General features: G+C 52.8%; 1 long non-coding RNA gene across 1 annotated transcript; it reads left to right on the top strand.

Annotated features, from left to right (window-relative positions):
• The first annotated feature begins 1,406 nt into the window (after positions 1 to 1,406).
• On the top strand, positions 1,407 to 4,308 carry LOC119111052 (uncharacterized). The gene is made up of 3 exons (XR_005095579.1): positions 1,407 to 1,575; positions 2,240 to 2,346; positions 4,235 to 4,308. It is a non-coding gene; the product is annotated as an uncharacterized LOC119111052 (long non-coding RNA).
• Positions 4,309 to 5,929: the final 1,621 nt, after the last annotated feature.

The raw sequence follows: 5,929 nt of genomic DNA on the forward strand, positions 1-5,929 counted from the left end.
CCGTGCTGTTCGCCGACGCGGCGTCGACGCGGCCGCCCAGTGATTGTTATGTGTGCATGTATGGCGAGCGGCGCTGGGCGGCCGGCGCCGCCCGCGGACCAGTGTGCGCCGCCGCGCCCGCCGCCCGTACCTGACCGATCCGCCTCGGCGCGGCGGCGGCTGGGTCGGCGCGCGTCGCTCGTACCGCTGCCTCCGACACGGGCCGCGGCGCTGCACAGCCGCAACTCGCCCGGCCGCCGGACGGGATGTGCGGTCGCGAGACGGTGCTGGCCCCGTTCAAGGGGGCCGATGTGCCCGCCTCTCACTGATTCATCACCTTCGCCACCTTCATTTCAGCGGCAAATACACGCAGGACTACTTTGGTGCTGGTGTTTACTTTGGACAGCAGTGGAGAGAACAGGCATGGGGCATCGGTTGCCGGGAATTAGATGCTGGGAGCGTGATCAAATGATCTTGGCTCAGTATCCGTCGCGGAAAAATAACCAGCCTGTTGAAAGCAGCAGCTGATAACACGTTAAAAAACAGTAAAAAAGTAAATTACGAAGCATGAAAAGTCAAGGCGGTGAACTACAGTAACTTCGCCACACTGAGTTTCTTGCACGGCGCGTGACAGTATTACATGCTATTTGTAAGAGGACCACCAATAAATTACTTCAAGCATCTTTGGCCACTTTGAACCCTTCATAATAGCAGTTCCACAAAATCGGTTGGGGCAAAGGGGAGCTGTACAGTACAAAGTGACGCAACCTACCCTCGCGTACGTCGGCCTATTTTTTCATGCGGGAGGGAGCTGAAGCCCCATGTTAGATGGGAACTGCGCCCTTACCAACCGGTAGTTACTCTGCCCGCCATCCCTCAGTTACGCCTCCCTGTCCTCCACACGTGCTGTAACAGATGAACGGCATCAAAAACGAAAGATGAGCCCGGTCCCCTCTTAAATGCTATGGAGTTACACCATAATGCTGATAATTCGGCGAGCGCAAGCCTCTGTCCGGTGGCCCGCGCGATCTCTTAACGGTGAAGGGGGGCATAAAGGATATACACACCCCACAGTAGAAAGGGTATGACACAGGTGAAATAATGCATGACGGCGTCAGTAGATCACCGCTAGCGACAAGCAAGCCCTAACGTCAATGACCGGGCAATGCCGAACCGACCCCACAGGCGTTCCGACCCGCATTTTCCCACAGAAAGGAAATGGGAAAGTGCCGACATCCGCCGGCCTCCCTTTGCCCGCATTACCTCGTGTGAACTGGCGGTAGACTTTCAACTGACGCGCCACTATTCGCAGCAGACCAATCATGTAGCAGTAGAGGAACGTGGAGGAGAATTCACGGTTAGGAATCCGGTAGACGCCTCGGGGTAGACAGCTGTTTGTATGGCGCGCAAGTTTGTTGTCTCGATGTGAATGTGTGGATGTGGCGGGAGACTTGAGCGGCATTACAGGCGCCGGCATTTTCCAAATTTGACTGCCAAGGCTACCGCAAACAATATTGTTGTTGACTCACTAGCTGTCCGGGTAATGTTGTAAGTGGCAGTTGTGGTCTCTCAGAAGTTCCGCGAATTGTTGCTAAGGTGAGGTCGCCATTTTCGCCACGCTTTTTGCTTTGCGCACACCCCAGTCCTGAATCGGGATCGGAACATTCCCAGCCTGCTTTGAGCACGGTTTTGCCTGTCATTCCATGCATTAAAATAAATGATAATCTTAGCGAGTCTTCTGCAGCATTGATTGTGTCAAGGCTTATGCCCAATGGAAGTTCGTCAAGTTTTGGGCGAGGGCTTAGCTGTCTGAGATCTGTTTCACGATCTCCTGCTTCAGTGAGCCATATTTGACATATTGTTATTTTGGGGCGTTGGATGTAGGTTTTATCAGACTAAGACTTACATTTTGCAGCATTTAATGTGTAAGGTTTGCTGGACATTGAATGAACAAGATGGAAACCAAAATAAAGGGTGTTTTATTTGGTAAAACCAAGGATTGAAAATGTGATTATCTTTGGTTTGTTGTTTGCCACAAAAGTTAGATTGCTGTAAATTTGTGTATTGTAAATGTTTGCACATCTGAAATAATACTAACTTAGCTCACAACAAAATTTGTGCTCTGGATATTTCAAGGCTGAGGCATTTAGCTGCGCCTGGTATGACAACTCTGCCACAAGCCATAATTAATGAATGTTTACCATTCCACCTTACAAGTCATGACTGCCTGTCATCTGATAATTATTTTCATATGTTTCAGGCTATTCTTCACTTCATTGGTGCAGAATCCATTTTCACCCATGCAGTCCACAGAATCCTCCAATGAATCGTAGGAAATCAAAGAAGTCCAAGTGGTCCAAAGAAGAGGTGAGCTTTACCATGCAAGCTGCAATTATGTTTTTCTATTGCCTCTAGAATTGCAGCATTGTATACAAATCCTTAAACGCTGCACTGTAGTGTTTATTGTACTCAGGTCTGTAGCATTACCAAATGCTGAAGACCTGAGTAGAGAGCCTCATTCCTCTAAGCATACTGCTCATGAACTTTGATACTCTCAACCACCTCTAGGAAAGGTCAGTTCAGATGCAGAAATGATGTGAATCATTTCAGGAAGATCAAAATTTGTGTTTTTTGTAAATGGGAATTTTAAAACATTTGTGTCAATTATAATGTTCAAAATGATAGTGCATCATTGCATTGGAATATAGTCTTTGAGTATCATGTATTGTGGTAGTGTGTGATGCATGTCGAGTGTTCACATCAAGGCTCATAGAAGAACATTATGTTTGATGCATGTTAATGTGCTGCTTTCTTTTTGACCATCATGGTAAGGGCTGCTGCTCCTTATTCTATATGGTGTTCATGCTTCCTCTGATTATGTTAAAAAGTTGACTGTACTGAAAATCAAGGTTGGCTGTACTGAAATTCAAAGTTCCACTGAATGGGTGAAGTATGTATGAAAGAAAATACCAAATTGACAAAGTGGGCAAAAGGTTTGTGGCAATAGTTAATGCTCTTTTAGTTCACCAACAGCTTCTGTTGTATGCCCAGGCAAGTCATCACTCCTTTTAACTTGCTTTTAACTCACTAACAGTTTCTGTTGTATGCCCAAGCAAGTCATTACTCCTTTTAGCTCACAGACAGGTTCTGTTGTACACCCAAGCAAGCCATCACTCTTCTCATGTCTTTTAAACATGGGCCAGGGCATGCAAATTGTTATTGGCTTTGTTGACTCCGCCATGTGGGATCCATATTAGGTTTCATTGGCAAAAATATATACACCTCCTATCTCAGTGCCATCAGGATCCAAGCTGGATGGTTTGGTCATGTTGGATAAATATACTGGATTCTCTGATGCATGCATCTATGTAGAACTACACATATTGCTCATAAACATTATAATCAATTTGACACAAACACTAACCTATACATATATTATGCAGAGTTTATTCCCTTAAATCGTCCACAAGATTCCCAGTATGCAAACCATTGATGCAAGTCTTGGTTGCAGGAATGCACTGAAATTTTGCTGCCAGTTTCTTTGCTGTACTTTATGCTGTGTTTTTTAAATATGAAAGGGGGGCGCGACGCACGTCGTCGCGCGCTGTTTTATGGAGTGCCAGTGCGTACAGAGGCCTCGTGAGGGCTCGGAGGCCATGGCGCAACCGGGACTCGAACCCGGGTCCCCACGTGGGAGGTTTAAGACACCAGCCGCTCGGTGGCTACGCCACGTCGACGCTGTGGGCTTGTGTGTTGCGCGAACACTAACAATTCTTTCACGACAGTCTTTTGTATAGCATTGCACTTAGCAATCGTCAGGAGAAAATCAATTTTGACCATGGCACGACAGGGTTCTTGGGTTCAGATTCGAATACAATTTTGGGAGCCTGCGGTGGCATCGTGGGAACGTGGACGGGTGGCGGACCGGTGCCATCCGGGCCTCGCACTTATGTAACCTTTCACACGGGCCGACACGGGGCCTGCCGCTTTGGGGCAGACAGGAGGCGGACAATCCGCGGCGGGGAGAGAGAGGCGCGATCAAACCACTGTCGTGACCGCTGCCGCCGGTTATACACTCCACCCGACCATGATACCAATGAGGAGGGGGAGGGGAATGGAACATAAAAAAGGAGAGGAACGTGGTGCAAACCTCTCTGTGCGAACGTGCATGGTACGGACTGTCACGTTACATGACGTGACGTGACGTGACGTGACGTGACGTGACCTGACCTGACGTGACCCGGCCGGGCCGCAGGACGAGCAGCTGAAACATGCCGTGGACGCGCACGGCGAGAAGTGGGACGTGATCCGCCAGCTCTTCTCCGGCAAAGAACGAGTACGACAATCCAGAGCAGGTGGGAACCGCGTCGTCAACCCTGAGCTGGTCAAGGGACCCTGGACCAAGGAGGTCAGTGCCGCCTGCTGTGCGGGCGGCCGGTCAGATGCGGCTTGTTTCTTGTCAGTCGGCGCCTTCCCATCGAAGGTGACTGGGTGTCTGGTAGGTGGACGGAGCATAAGAGAGTTGTGAATATTGTCAGTTACTGACTGGGTCACGGCCGTATTCAGGGCGCATCTGTCGAAGTGGCATTTCATCACTAGTGGACCACGTCTGTGAGTGACATTCTCCTTCTACGGAATCGTTCGGCTACATTGCGTAAGCGTGACGGTTCTTGGCAGGCCATGTCCTACCAAGATGCTGCTGCTCAAATGTAAAAAAAATGTTTCTATGTTAAGTGTTGACCGCGCGTGCGTCGGCCGCCGCGGAAGGCTTGGTATGGCCACGGGCGGCAGTGGGCCAGGGCCACTTGCGGCGGGCCCGCCGGCCTTCGGTAGCTGTCGTTACCCTCCACGCTGAAGCCTCGGTCAGGTGGGCGGCCCCTTCGATAGCGGGCAGACAGAACGATCATGCGCCGGCCTGAGCGGTGCGATCGAGGAAGGCTGAGCGGCGGCCCAAGCGGGGCGATAACGCGTTGGGCTCCGGTCTGGCCCGCCCTGACCGCTTTTGTAAATACGGACTCGGATTCGTGATCGGATGAAACGTGACCACTGGTACAATGGAGACTCGGTGTGAAATTCACTGCGGCACGGGAAAGTTTAATTCTTTGCCTTCTCGCACTGCGAGAAGATGACGAAGTCGCCACAGCGGGTGTGTGTAATTCCGTGCCGTATTCTGTAATGATTGGCACATACTATCCATTGTGACATTCCGCCGGGAGCAACGCGCAGTTTTGCACCGTGGCTACTCAGACGGGTCCTTGCTGAAGGCTCTAGTCAGGGACCGTGAGCCGCACCGCGGGCGTCGGTCCGGCCCTATCCTGGCTGGGTTCGGCTGCTGACCGACCTGAGGGTCGGCCCGGGCTGGCGGGCTCCGGGCTGCGGCCGTCACACGGTCGGCGGCGCAGGGTCACCAGGCGGCCCGGCCGGGCCGTCCATGCCGAGCCTTCCCGCGCGGCCGTTGGAAGCCCTCGATTCATTACGCCGCGACCACTCCTCGCCGTTCGAAACTCTCGAGCTGCGAGCTTCAAGGTCGGCCGGCCGGCGGTGTGCTCCCACACGGGCCGCTCCGGGGGCGGACGAGCCCGCGACCCGTCGCCGGGCCTCCCAACGGCCGCTGCGGTGCCGCTCCCAGCGCCGGCGCGCGCCGCCGCCCGATGACGGGATGGCTCGTGTGACACGCACGCCCCGGGGAGGCGCTTCTGATGCGCACCTTGGCCGCCCCGGGAGGCCGGGACCAGAGCTGGAAGTATGTCAGGCTGCGTCGCCGGCTGTTTGGTGCTCTCTGCTGCCTGGCAGCAGCGACCGACTGGCATTCGTCTGTTTGTTGTCCGTGGTTGCCTGTTACGGACTGCTGGGTCCAGCCGTGCCGTTGACACCCCTCGCGCGGGCGATGTCTGTCACCAGCGCAGCTACCCGGTACGGGCCCAGAACGGATGCGGTGCTCTGCGCTATG

This window comes from Pollicipes pollicipes, unplaced genomic scaffold (genome assembly GCF_011947565.3).
Source record: "Pollicipes pollicipes isolate AB1234 unplaced genomic scaffold, Ppol_2.1 Scaffold_7261;HRSCAF=8764_pilon_pilon_pilon, whole genome shotgun sequence".
NCBI classification, from domain to species: Eukaryota; Metazoa; Arthropoda; class Thecostraca; order Pollicipedomorpha; family Pollicipedidae; genus Pollicipes; species Pollicipes pollicipes.